The sequence below is a fragment of the Neopsephotus bourkii genome, unplaced genomic scaffold (genome assembly GCF_033783945.1).
Source record: "Neopsephotus bourkii isolate Nb327-2 ecotype Australia unplaced genomic scaffold, CSIRO-AGI_Nbou_v1 NB_1154, whole genome shotgun sequence".
Lineage (NCBI taxonomy): Eukaryota > Metazoa > Chordata > Aves > Psittaciformes > Psittacidae > Neopsephotus > Neopsephotus bourkii.
Genome location: NW_026901640.1, coordinates 2095291 through 2109283, shown reverse-complemented (window position 1 = coordinate 2109283; position 13993 = coordinate 2095291). Strand labels below are relative to the sequence as shown.

Below are 13993 nucleotides of genomic sequence, written 5' to 3'. Positions count from 1 at the left end.
AGCTTGTGGGTGCTCCCTTGGCTGTCCTAAGAGAGGGGATTGTGCCTTTCTGGGGACCAGCTCATGGAATCCCAAAATCCCGGGTTGGAAGAAGCCTCAAGAATCATGTTCCAACCTTTCTAGGTAAGCATGACCTAAACTAGTTAGTGGTGCCGGCACCCTGGCTTGTTGAGCCTTAAAGATACCCAGTCTTGGGAAATCCAACACTTCCCTGGGATGATCCCAGACTATTCCATCATTATCCCAATGGCTGGTTATTCTCAGTGTGACAGATTTTCCTCTTGTGTTCAGTCAGAATCTCCGCAGGAGTAACTGATGCCCATCACCCTTTTGCCTTTTCCATGTGTGTAAGTAGTGAGTCTCCATCTTCTTTGCAGCCACCCTTTAACTACTGAACAAACCCAGTTTTTCCTGTCTTCCCTCACACGCTTCCCAGTCCATGGATCATCCATGTGGTCCTCTGAACCCTCTCCAGCCTGTCCACACCTTTTTGCATAGCAGGGAATTGTAGTCCATGTGTGGCTTGACAAGTGCTGAGTAGAACAGGACAATGATACCTTTATCTCTGATGATGCTCTTGATGTCCCTCTGCATCCTCTCGGTTTCCTCTGCTGCATCTGCACACTGTTCACTCACACTGATGGGGATCCAGGTGCAGCCCGTCCCATCCCAGCTGTGATGACCCCACTCTCCTGCCTCCAGGATGCCTAAAATCAGGGATCCCCATCCTGGTGATGCTCAAAGCAGCTCCAAGTCCCTCCTCCTTCCCGTGCCCCGCTGCAGGAGATGGATGCTTCCAGCTCCCCCCGCCTTGCTGCAGCAGTGGTACGGCTCTCCCCCCCTCCGTGAAGTGGTACGTTCCAAGCCTTTATAAACGGTCGCCGCCACATTGGGGCCCTTTCACCGTGCTTGCAGGGGTGTGGGTAAGGCAAGGAGGGGGCGTGGGGCGGTTGGGCATTAAAGGTGGGCAGCTATGAAGCAGCCATGAGGTGGGGCCCGCACCCCCGCGCCCGGCAGTGGTGGTGTCCGCCGGTCCTCGGTCCCCAGGGCCGTTGGAGCTGGGCCCGACCATTCGGGAAGCGCAGGGAGAGCGGGCCGTGTGGCGGAGAAGGGAGGCCTGTGGCATGGCGGGATGTGGCGCTGACTGCCTACGTCCCCACAGGGCCGGACATGGAGGTGGGAACCGGCACCGGGGCCCCGATACCGCGTGAGAGGGGCCGGGACCGCGTTGGGGCCGGTGCGAGCCCATCCTCGGTGAGTCGGAAGGGGCATGGCGGGGGGGTGAGGCAGGGTCAGGCACCGCCATGCCTGAGCTGTAGGAAGGACAAAAGGGCATGGAGCTGTTGGAGCAAGCCCAGAGGAGGCCGTGGGGATGATCAGGGACTGGAGCAGCTCCTGTGTGAAGATAGGCTGAGAAACGAGAAGGCTGCGTGGAGACCTCATAGCAGCCTTCCAGTATCTGAAGGTGGGCTATAGGGATGCTGGGGAGGGACTCTTCATTAGGGACTGTAGTGATAGGACAAGGGGTAAGGGGTTAAAACTGAAACAGGGGAAGTTTAGATTGGCTATAAGGAAGAAATTCTTTCCTGTTAGGGTGGTGAGGCACTGGAATGGGTGCCCAGGGAGGTTGTGAATGCTCCATCCTTGGCAGTGTTCAAGGCCAGGTTGGATGAAGCCTTGGATGAGATGCTTTAGTGTGAGGTGTCCGTGCCCATGTCAGGGGGGTCGGAACTGGATGATCTTAAGGTCCTTTCCAACCCAAACCATTCTATGAAGGGCTCAGCATGGGAGTTAAACCCAGGTTACATTTGGTTGCCTCCTCGTGAGCCTTCGGTTGCTTTCGGGCTGGCCTTTGTTGCTGGGGCAGAGGCCCCGAAGGGCTGTGGAGGTAACGCTGCGGTTAGCACATGGCATTCCTGTGCTTCCATGGGGATTCAGTCTTAGAGTGATATATTTAGCAATGGGATCACTCCCATCAGAGGGCTGGAGCATCTCTCCTGTGAGGAGTGACTGAGAGTTGGGGTGGTTCAGCCTGGAGAAGAGAATATTCCCAAGAGACCTTATTGTGGCTTTTTAGTACTTAAAAGGGGCTGTAGGGAAGATGGGAAGGGCTTTATCAGAGCCTGTTGTGGCAGGACGTGGGTGATGGTTTTAGGGCATTGATCCTGAGGTCCTGGTTTTGGTTGGGGGTTAGTTTGTTCTCCTGCATAAACCTACTTTATAAATGTACTTTATAATAAGCTATTACTTTAGAAACCTACTTTTTTCCTAAACTCACTGCACTGACTCTTCCAGTAATGCTGCTTTTCTTTATCCCCACAGCAGGAAGATGACTTGAAGTAAAAAAGGTAAGTTTAACTTGTACTAAGATGTATGTAAAGTTGTTGGTGCAAAGCAGTTAATGCAGGACAGTTAATAAAATATAACATGTAGCAGTTACATCTTAAAGCAGATTAGCTCAAACCTCGTTTTACATATCATTAAGAGCTAATACTTTTCCTAAACCAAAGGGGAAACGGACGACTGTTAGTTCAGGGTGAAGCACTTTGTGGTGTTTGAAGGGCTCGGGTACAAAAGTTGGCTGTTGATGATGATAACCCTGAATAGGAAGTGCCGTCAGATGCGATAACTGACGATAGCATCCTCACGTGTCTGAAACACAGCTGCGTGCCTGCCGAGTTTGGGTTCTTGTTTGTCTTCTAGAGCGAATGGGGTAACCCTTAAATATGCTTGCTGTCTGGGAAAATTGCTCTTGTATCTTAACATAGCTCCATGTCCATCTATGTCACTGTCTGCAGAGCCTGGCTTTCCCGATGAAGGGGACATAGGGAGGAGATTGCTCTTTGGAGATGGCCCTAATGTGAAGGTGAGTGATGAATTTAGAATCATAGGGGTTGGAAAGGACCTTAAGATCATCCCATTCCAACCCCTTGCCATGGGCAGGGACACCTCACACTAAACCATTTCACCCAAGGCTTTGTCCAGCCTGGCCTTGAAAAATTCCACTGACTCACATAGAGTTTTGTACCATGTGGGATCTAAATTGGGAATAAATGAGGTTTATGGGCTGCAGAAACCCTCAAGAAGCATACTCCATAACTTGAATCGATCCGCTTTCCCTCCTCTCATCCTCAGTATTCAAAACCTGATGCTTATTTCCTGGTATCTGTATTTAGGTGTAGCTTGCAGGCCTCTGTTGCCATGTACTCATTGTTCTCACGTCTACCAGGTGATGTTATAGCTCTTCACAAGTCCAGCAGAAGGCAGTGAGACAGCAAGAGCAGGAGATACCTCCAGGTGAGTTTAATACTTGGTGTGCTGTTAGTTTAACGTGATGGGGTTTGTCTGCAGTCTCAGAAACATGACCTACATGAGAGCAGTCCCATTGGCTGTGTTTCTGTCTGTATATTCTTAGCTCTAGAAGTATAATAATTGAAGTTCTAGGCCAAAAAGTATTTTGTAATAAAGCATGGGCAGCAGATGCGTAAGAGCCGTTGTCTTTCGCACTGCGGTTTTGCTTGCTAAGGTTCTGTAGAGCAAAGGGATAAAGGTCTTCTTTCTGCTAGAAATCAAGATATCATGTGATGAAACTAACCACAAGTTGCTGGAATTACCGGCAGATTGACTGGTGGTGAGCAAAGGGTTTTCTGATGATATCCCTTACATTAGCAAATGGCTTGGTACTTGCTGGGAATGGTTAACTCACCCCTGCTGTTGTGTTACAGGTGAGAACATCTTGTCTGAGGGAGGAGGAATCCAGCAAAACCTGTGTGTGAGCTTGGAGACCAGTGTTTGTACCTAAAACATAAAGAAATGGTCACAGTTACACTCTTTTGATGGCATATCTATTAAAATCCTATCTCAAAGCAAACAGCTGGGTCTGGTTTTGTCACTTGATGCACTAAGGAATGACTTTCCATTACACAACACGTTTTTAAAAGCCATGCTGAGCACTCCTGGAATTCACTATAACATAAAGGAGATGTATACACACCACAGTGTAATTGCTGCAGATAATTAGGTTTTAGTTGTGTCAGCATCTATCTGGTATTTGGCAGTTTGCTTTAAGCAGTTTAAACAAGTGATGCTTACACTGCTGCTGTAATTACTGGAGAAACAAGGCCTTAAATACCTCTACAGCAAGAAGAGCAAACACAGCTATTTCTGTAGCTTATTTCCAGGCCATTTCTTCATTATTTTGGCCTCAGTCTGTTTTGAAGTCATCTACAGATGTAGCAGAATCTGTCCCTGCATCAATAGTATTCTAGCTAAGTAATGGTCCAAATGTGTGAATCTAACATCAATCACCAGATGTAGAGAAAGGGAAGAGAGGTTCAAACTCTATGGGAGGTGTGGAATGTTAAGAGTCTCATCAAGCCTGGAGTGACTGAGCACGTCCACCAGACGTTACTGATCGTTTTGTCCACTTGGTGTCAGCAAGTGAAAGATTTTGGTACAGCTTTTAGTGTGCTTTCTGAGGAAGGTAAACTTCATTAAGATACTAGTTCCTTGTGAGCACACACTCGTTCTGTGCCAGCAAGGACTGAAGGAATGTTAACTGTACAGCTCCAGGTAAAAGACACTTTGGTATTCCTTCTGAAAGCAATGAAACTTGGACCCAGTGGGGATGTTGCCTATTAAAGAGCCATTCAGGACAGGCAACAAACCAGTCAAAAACAGGTATTTTCTCATGAGTAATAGTTACTGTAGTAATTCAGGTTAACAGTTCTTTGCTGTCATCAAACAAAGCAGGGATTTGTAGTCCATTAAACCACTGTTACCAGTGTAAGCTTGCTTGTTTCCATGATGGGACATGGGGAAATGGTGACAGTGGGACATAAATGTGACTCCAGTCCTGGCTCAAAGATGATGCTTCAGGGACTGCCCCAACTGCAAAGGCCTGGGTCTGGTTTCTTGTGTGATTTAGCTCCTGATACCTGAAAGAAGGAAGATGCTGTGACTTGGTGCTCCCCGTCTGCCATCACAGGGCTGTGTCCATGGAGTATGCAAAGTGTGCTTGGAACTGATTAGTTTCTTTTTATCTATCTGATGCATTTGAGCAGTTGGAAGAACAGGTTACTCCAATGTTCCTTTTCATTAGTGTCTGAAAGTAGAATTGCTTTCTGTTCCCAGCATTTAAAGAGAACTTACTTTTGCCTGATTTTAAGAGCTTGTGTATTAGAACATGTCAACAGAAGATGGTGTAGTACACATTGGAACTAAAAATGGTTTCAGAGCAAAATGCCCTTAGGAACAACTCAACAAATTCTTCTGTGACTTTAATTTGCTCAAGATGGGTTTGCTGCAGCTTGGTGTTTTAATTGTTTGGTTCTTTCTAGTATGTGTCAGAACCATTAAAATGGAGAAGAGTTGATCTGGGAATACTGTGAACAGGAAAGTGCCTGGGTTTATTGAAGTTACAAGTTGGTATCTATGATAGTTAACCATTCATGAGTTTCATTTTAGTATTACTTGTTTATTGTGTTCATCAAAACCAAAGTTCCTCAGCAGGGATCCTCTAACAGGCTGGGGTTTTAAAAGGAATGAATGGAAAAGTGTTATTCCTATTGGAACATGGAACAAAATAGAGGGCCCAACCATATTACTGTGATCTTTCAGGGGAGCCGAGATAATCTCACTATTCATCTCGCAGTGCTTATGGGGGAGGAGAAATGGAGTCATTCTGTTTTGATTACATTTGGAGCGCATCAGCTTCAGAGTGTTGGGGAATAAGCAAGAGGAATAAAAAGATCCTGATTTAAAAATACCATTATTTTGGCTTTTCTAAAGGTTTAAGAGAACGGTTGGCAGGAGGCCCTGGCACTCACCAGCAGCCAACAACCATGGATGGACCTGAAATAGATGAGAGGATTAAAGCAGAAAGCAAAACCAGTGAAGCTCAGTGTGGCTGAGTGCCAGCTCTTAGCAAGGAGAGAGATGGCAACGTCATGTAGTAATTCATTTGTGAGAGAAAACAGTGATTACGTGGTAGCTGCAGAATACGTGCTCTGACTGCTGACCTGATGGAGAGTAGCTGCTCCATGTAGTAGCCTTGCTGTTTGCATCTCCCCTCCTGTATGAGATGGTGTAGAGGATGCCTTGCCAGTGTTTGGCTTCCTTTCTGTAAATCACAAGCTCCACATTTCCTATAAGTGCTGGTTATCATCATTATTTCTTGATTAGTAGTATAAAGCAATCAGATCTCCATCAGCATTGAAATCACTCATGCAAACCCATAAATTACTATAATTAATATATCCCAGCTATTAGCTAAAATCTAAAGATGTTCTTTCTTGGCTTGGTAGCTGCTGTTTCAGCTCCATCAGTTTTAGCTGGCTGTAGCCACATAACGAGAAGGGAGGAAGGGGTACACTATATTTTACCTTTTCAGAACAAAATAAGCCCTAAATTTGGAAGCTTCACTCCTTTTCTGCTGCAGGCAGATGGAAAAGCAGTTAATCCTTCACCTCTGCTCCCTCTTGTTTAAATTAGTGAAAGAGAAGCAAAGCCCCATCAGAGGAGTTGCTGTTCTCTAGCAAGGAACAACTGAGATGATATTAGTTTTATGCCAGGGAAATTTATGGGTTTGTTTTCTTCCAACTGCCACATTAGCAGATGCTTTGTCTCTTGTAACCTCAGATGCTACAGGCAACTCAGAGCGAGGAGTGGAGGCTCAAAACAGGGGGTGTTTGACCTTTCTCATGCAGGCTCAGTGCTGTTCATAGCTTCTGATGGGCCTTGTGCTGCCAAAGCTTTGCCACATCTCATATCTTCCTATGAAGAACAAGGCTGACACATCATTTAGTGGTCTGGTAGGATGACAAACACCTTCTTTTGTGAGTTCATGTAATTTAGTGTCTCAATTTTAGGCTTAAAATCAAGTTTTGGGTGAATGTTACCAACTGCTCCCAATACTTAAAACTGTAAGATTTTAATGGGTGGAACTTGATTTAGAGCATGCAAGAAGGACAGAACTAAAGAACAAAAAGCATTTTGTGCTCCTGTACTTGAATACAGGAAGGGGGAGAATAACGTTTGCCCTGTGTTACCTCCTGAAGCTGGAGCCCACAAGATGGTGCAGTGATCAAATTCAGGTTTATCATAGAGAAAGAGCCTTGGGAGAATCTTGTTTGGGGATACACAGTTTTACTGCTGGTTCCTTCCTGGTTGTCTAATGAGATTTGCACCTTTAACATGCAGAGCATCCCTTGCACAGTGAAAAGACCCCTCTTTATCTGGCTGTTAGTAATGGTTGTTAGTGCAGCACCACCAAGGGCTGAACCTCTCTGTTTTCTTTGATGCTATACAAGCTCTCCCAGTCCCAAAGTGGTTTTGCTCTAAGCAGACATCAGTGACACAAGAGTGTGTGAATAAAGTGTATAATTAGAAGACAAAAGAGTTAAAATTCAGGTTTCTTTAGTAAAGGATTATCTGCTTTTCACTCCAATGCAGTGATTGGAGGGACTTCAGCCCAGCTGCTTGGTAAAGCCCTGCTGTGCCTCCTTGGTGGTGCACATCGAGCATCAGCTTAGCTGAAGTCAGTGGACACCTCCCATCCTAGTACCTGTGTGTGGAGCTGTAAACCCTGAGCAGAGCACACATGAGAGGATCATTGCTAGGCTGCAGATTGGGTTTGGAACCCTGCTGTTTGAATCAAACGGGAACATTCAGAGTTCCAGCCCCAAGAATTCAGGCCATTCCTGTACGTGCTGGTTTTTGGCTGTTGGTCTCCTGCTGATGTTTGCAAGTCAATACTTGGCTTTTCTTTGTAACAGCGTTTTGAGTTGTAATGATTTGTGATAGAATAACTGCATAGTGCAGCTGCACCATGAGCTCTCTAAACAGTGAAATAATCCGTATTTCTAAAGCTGCTTATGGCTTTCTGGTGGGCTGCCCGTGGGGGTTTTAATGCTTTTAATTTCTTCCTTAGTCTTCTGAATGGTTTCCTTGTTTGTGCTTTTTCCTTATCCTTTAGGAGGATTCTCCAGGTTTGGTTTTCTTCATTTCTCCTGTATTCTGTACGCATGCTGCCTGCACTTGATGTTTGCATTGCCTATGGGTTTGTATTCAGTGCAGTTATCACTGACGTTGTAACTGCGGAATAGGGTTGAGGTTTGATAGCACATTCAGAGATACCTTCCTAGCTAAGGCTAAGCTTATCACCCATATAATAAATAGCCCTGAACAGTTTAAACTTTATTAAATACCTGGGTCAACATTTGAGTGGTGTTTGGTTCTTATCTGACAGCAAAGGCAATACTGATGTATTGATGATCCATGAGTATGCACAGCAGTATAACGTGGCCTACAACAACAAGAGATGAAATGCTTTATCTAGTGCTTTGCATCTCTTGTGCCTCCATCAGATAATCTTGAACTGCTCTGCCAGTGTTCCCATGAGGCAGTTTTACCTCCTCATTACAGATGAAGAAGCTGGAGATGAGAGCCTTGCTGAGGCAAAGGGAAGCCCCATTTGGTCAGTTGGATGGAGCATTTTTACTGACCTGTGTCCAATTGGGTGTTTATTACCATCCACCATAGCAGTAAATGATAAAGTCTTTGTGCCAAGTGCTCCTGGGGATGTGAATACAGAAGATACCTGCTGTGAAGATGATGAGAATCGTGTCCAGGCGAGGGGTGAGCTGGGAGCTTTGAAGTGCAGTGATTTCTGAAGGTAATGGGAGGATGCTGCACCAAGGCATGTGTACTTTCAATTTGATCATGTATGTATCCACTCATCTCTCAACCAGCCTGTATGCTTCTGCACTGGGGGAGGAAGATACTCTGTCTTTGCAGGGGCAATATAAAGCTCTTGTGTCAGCACCAGGCTCTTTGGTAGTCCAAAACAGGAGACCACATCAAAGAGAAGGTATTTCAAAGCTCCTGCTTTAAAGCTTCAAACAGGTCTTTGGAGATGGCAGCAGTGCTGTGTCTCTTGGCAGCTATCAGCAGCTCAGAGGCTAAAGAGGAGGAAGAAGGGTTTCAGGGTGGAGAAGAGCAGGACCGAGGTAACAGCAATGACACCTGATGTGGTACCCGGAGCTGGTTCCATGGATGGAGGCACAGCTCTGGTCTGATGGCTGCTGCTGCTCTGGGTTGGTGAAGGTTTTGGGGGTCAGTGGTTTAGTGAACACTCATTAGCTTGTGTCTATGGAAAGAGTTTCTGGTACAGAGGGAGGTGGAAAAGGCAGAACCCCTAAGTCCGAGGGAGCAGCAGGTCAAGGCAGTGGGTCTGCAGATGGGATGCTGCAAAAGGAGATTGGAGATTGTGGAAGTCGGAGGAAAGGGATAAAAAGCAAGTGGAAAGTGGCACAATGAAGTTACACTTTGGGGAAGCTTCTTCCCCCTTAGGTCCTCTGGAGAAGCACATTCAGGATCCCAGTCACTGTGGGAGTGGAGTTTTGGCCTGTTCAGAGGGGCTGTTTGTGCAGAACTGTAACTATGAAAGCAGATTTGAACTGTCAGGCGCTTCTCACCTTCACAGCTCTTGATCACAGCGATTAAAACAGCTCCTGCAGTTCCCCCCAGCCCCTGAGAACGTGGCCACCTGTGGAAAACCAAGGTCTTGCAGGTCCTTGCAAGAAGGAGCAACAGCAGAGCTTGATTAACGCAATTAGAAGCCTCAAGGCTGCTGCAGGGCTTGGCTGGAGGTCAGGCCATTCACCCGGTCATTGATTGAGCATCTGGTGCTTGTTGGGGGCCTCAGGTGAGGCTGTTTATCCCCATTGCGTTTCTACCACCTCCCATTTAGTGCTCGTGCATAGGGTGAGGATCTTGGGTTCTCTTTATTCCCTTAGCAAAGCCCGATGCTTTATTAAAGTAATACTAAATTACTGTGCTCCAAGGAAGGAATAGGGCAGGGCTGGGTGGGTTTGGAAGTAGTTGAGGAGGAAGGGATGCATTTCAGATGGATGGTTAAGCAAGGAGCCTCTGAAGATGTAGACTTGAAGGCAGAAGGGATGAGGAAGAGGTGGCACCTGCATCCATTACAAGAGAAAACAAAGGCAGGTAAGAAAAACTCTGATCTCCTGGAGAAATCCTGATGCACTTTTCAGGTTTTCCTAGGAATTAAAAGGGGGAGATGGAAATAATTGCTGGGCATGCGGAAACGCTGCTGTTTGTGCACAAAGGGGGTTGCAAGAGGGGGCTGTTGGTGTCTGTATTTGGAAGGAGTCTGGGTGGGAGAGGAGGGAAAGGGGAAAGACCTGCATGGTTTGGAGGAGCACAGTGATTAAAGACCTTTAGAAACTTAAACATGTCCGAGCTGTGCAGCAGAGGTGATGTTTTGGTGGGAGTATATGGTGTTGCTTAATTCCTATCGGATATTACCTCTTGCTTGGCACTTCATCAGGGAAGGCTGGTTTAATCCATGAATTAGGGTGGGACTAACTAATCTGAGGCTCTCTGGGCAGGTTGGCTCAGTCTCTGCCCATCAGATGGGTCCCTTTGCTGAGGTGCAGCCCTGAGCTGCTAAGATTGGGCTGCACCTCCTAGATTAGAGCTGCAGTTCCATTGTGTGCACTGTGTAGTGTGGGGGATACAGCTCTTGCCTTCTACTGCTTCCTGATAGTACTGTTGCTTCAAGAAGCGATACCCACTCTGGTTAATGGGCTAGAATGAGAGCAGTCTCAGCAGTGGGACACATGCAGAAGACTGAGTTTCCCTCTGAGATGGGTGCTTTTCCCCCAGCAACACCGAGGGCTTGGTTCATTTATTGCATTGCAGATGTCTTTCTATGCCACCAAATGGCTTTACCTGACTTAGCTCCGATGGGAGCTGAGGGTTGGACCTGTGCTCTAAAGAGAGCTTCAGTGAAAGCCAGCTTGCATCTCCTGGCTGTTCTGATGCTTTGGTTTATTGCTCTTTTACCCTGGCTGAACAATAGAGTGAGTTTTACAGCAACTCTTGCCAGTTGTAAGGAAAATGTGGATCCCTGGTTGGCTTTGAGGACGCTTGCAAAGCCTCTGCTTGGAAAGGAGAAGGAACTGCTTTGTTCTGCTGCTCAGCTCCCCCTTCTATTTTGCCTCTTTGCCTTTTTCCATCTCCTGCAATGAACTTGAGCACAGTTGGCAGCTCTTCATGGCAAAGGGCACCAAGAGAGGCTGAGCTTTGCATCCTAGCCTGCAGCTCTGTGCTGTTCCCATTGCACGTGGTGGAGGGGAGCTCTGAGCCTGCAAGAAGGAACAGCTTCCCCCAGAGTGGTTGGAAAAGGGCTTAGCCTTTAAATCCAGCTTGTAACAAGCAGAAAAGGCAATGAAATAGAGCAAAAATGGAATGTTCTATTGGGAAGTGATGTGTAAAGGCACAACCTGAAGCAGATGCCTTTTACTTTGTGTGTTTGATAAACTGCCCACCTCTGCCTGCAGTTCTGTGCAGGATTCAGCAGGGATCACGTACCAAAGTGGGGTGTCCATGGTGCTCAGAGGTTGCTTTGTGTTCCATCTGTATAAGAGCAGCTGGAATTGCAGGGCTTACCTGGAAGTAATAGCAAGACAAGAGGCCAAAGAGGAAAAGAGGTTCTTTCCTGTAATAATGCAGCTTATGATGATGCAGGATTGCCTGTATGTGTTACAGCCAATGTTTCTTCCTTATCTTGGGGTTTTCCATGTGTACCTGGGTCCCTGTTTATCCATTATGCCTGTAATGAGGTGCTTGGAGGTCTAAACACGTAGCTGTTGATCTTGCATTGTGTTTAATGTGTCTGTTGCTTGTGGTGCTGGTGGAGGCCTTCAGCTGCTGCTTGGGGTGCAGAATCCTCCTCACTGAGCATCTCCTCAAGGGCTTGTACAACCCAAGGGGAGCTCTGGTTTCCTTTAGGGAAGGACACAGCTGAGAGGTAACACAACAAGCCATGGGGAGAAGCCTCACAGCACATACCCAGAGTGCTAAATGCAGTGGGTTCTGAGTCCATCTTTGTCCCCTTTTCTTTTGTAAACCTCAAATGCTGCTTCTGTTTCCACTAACAACTCCCTAAGAGATGCAGCACGCAATGGGCTTACTCAGGAGGCAAGTGATTGCTCAGCCCAGCCTTCTGGATGGTACCCCTTCTTGAAGGATGCTCTATAGGCTCTGCAGGTTTATTTCCTCCTCAGGTTGAAGTAATGAACTAGCAAAGAGTGGAAGATGGCACAGAGGCCGTGGAACCAAGGAGGAAGCAGGAAACTCAGGGGATGAATGTAGGAATGAATGCAGGAATGAATGCATGAATGGCTGAAGGTGGTGGTGGACAGGTTGCGTCTTCCCTGACTCTATTAGATCAGGCCTTGTTTTATGTGCAACCATAAACTGAGCCCAGGTTAAACCCAGTTGTTTCCTCTGTGTGGCTATAAAAGATAGAAAATGCAAGCCCAAACCTGCCAGAAGGGGTTATAAATAAAGTGCCTCCAATTCCCCATCCATCAGGAGTAGCTGAGCCTTGGGCTGATGATGTTAGAATGGAAAAAGCTGGCCCTGTATTCCTAAATGCCTGTCCCGTAGTGGGATCCAGAGTCACTTCCACCCTTTCCAGTTAGCAAAGCTCTTGTGGCCAAATCCTCTGCTAGCATTTCTTCATGGTGATGCACAAGCAAAGCAGATGCAATGCTTCCTTTCCCCACCGCCTTAGTGATTATGGCTGCTCAAAGAAGCAAACTAACGTCCCCATTTGATCCACAGCAAGCGCTTGGCTCTATAAACCACAGATTTTGGTCGTACATCTCTTTTTTGCCATTCTTTTAGGATGTTGTCTGGAGCCATTGCTTATTGCAGTGCCTGGAAAAGGAGCTCAGTAAGCTTGTTATAAGCTCGCCCATCTCACCAGGTAGCAGGGGAGCAGGAGTCGCTGCTGCTTTCCCTGTAATAAAGCTTCCTAGGAGAGAGCTGTTGTAAATTAACTGCTTGTCCATCATGCAGCAGCTTTCTGCTGGGCAGGCAATTAATGGGGCACTCAATGAAGTGACTCCATTTAGCTGCCAACTTAATACCTGGAGCCGTGAGCCCTGGCAGGCACCCCCTCGATGCCCTTCCTAGTGCAGGGCACAGGGATTCCATAGCAGGATCTGCAGTGTGATTCCAAAGGCAGTGTCAATGGGAAAACTGGTCTCCAAATCCATCTGCTTTTAAAGAAGTCCCTTGGAGGGGCTCACTTTTGCTGGTGGTTAGGTTTGAGTGCATGGTGAAAGGATGCTGTGCTGCCTGTGGTTAGGGCTGTTGTGTTTGTACAGCTAGAGAGCCCTCATCCTGGCCAAGACCTGTAGCATTGCCATAAGCATCAGCAAATAGCATCTACCAGATTATTATTATCATCATTATTATTGTTATTTATTATTTATGGTTGTAGTAAAAGGGAGATTTCACAGTTGGGTGCTCACTGAAATATGGGAGATGACGGAGGGGCTGCAAAGGGAAGGTGGTCTGATCCATCCATCCCTGCTCACAAGAGGCTGTTCCTCCCCAGTACTTGGCATGTGGCACTTTTCCTGGCTCCTGAAGTGTTTTAGCATCACCCCACCAAGGAGAACGATTCCAAGACCTGCACCCATCTGAACTGCAATGTAATGGTTCAGAGCTCTTTATCAGCAAGAGCTAAAAGCATCTCTGGTTTCTAACGATGCTCAGTGGTTTGTATGTAAAACAGGTAGTCCTTGAGAGGTGACACTTACTTTTCCAGGTGCCAATAGGTAAGTTTTCCCCATTAGCTGAGCCCCAGCAGGTTATTTGCCATCTCCAGGGCCAGCATTAACCACACCAGCATGAGCTGCTGCTGAATAATGCAGCAGATTCTCCTACCTAGGACTTCTTATTCTATATGGGGTGGAAAACATCAGGCTCCAGGTAGGATGGGAGCAGCGGGAAGGTTCAGCCTAACCTCCTACTGGGTTCTTATGTGGATGGGTTTTAATCCCAGATGTTGTGGGTAAGATTTGCCTTGGTCTCTGTGTTCTCTGGTCTCATATCCCTTATTGCAAACCCTCCCTGCAGACTTTCTCCCTGGGAAAACAGCATCCTGCAGACA

The 13993-nt window shown here is 46.8% G+C and overlaps 1 long non-coding RNA gene and 2 other non-coding genes across 3 annotated transcripts; all 3 read left to right on the top strand.

The window, feature by feature from the left end:
• Positions 1 to 2333: 2333 nt before the first annotated feature.
• Positions 2334 to 3539, top strand: LOC133217846 (uncharacterized). The gene is made up of 3 exons (XR_009726975.1): positions 2334 to 2348; positions 2799 to 2866; positions 3230 to 3539. It is a non-coding gene; the product is annotated as an uncharacterized LOC133217846 (long non-coding RNA).
• Positions 2584 to 2658, top strand: LOC133217860 (small nucleolar RNA SNORD49). Its single transcript, XR_009726980.1, has one exon. It is a non-coding gene; the product is annotated as a small nucleolar RNA SNORD49 (small nucleolar RNA).
• Positions 3540 to 3579: 40 nt separating the features above from the next.
• On the top strand, positions 3580 to 3653 carry LOC133217861 (small nucleolar RNA SNORD65). The gene has a single exon (XR_009726981.1). It is a non-coding gene; the product is annotated as a small nucleolar RNA SNORD65 (small nucleolar RNA).
• Positions 3654 to 13993: the final 10340 nt, after the last annotated feature.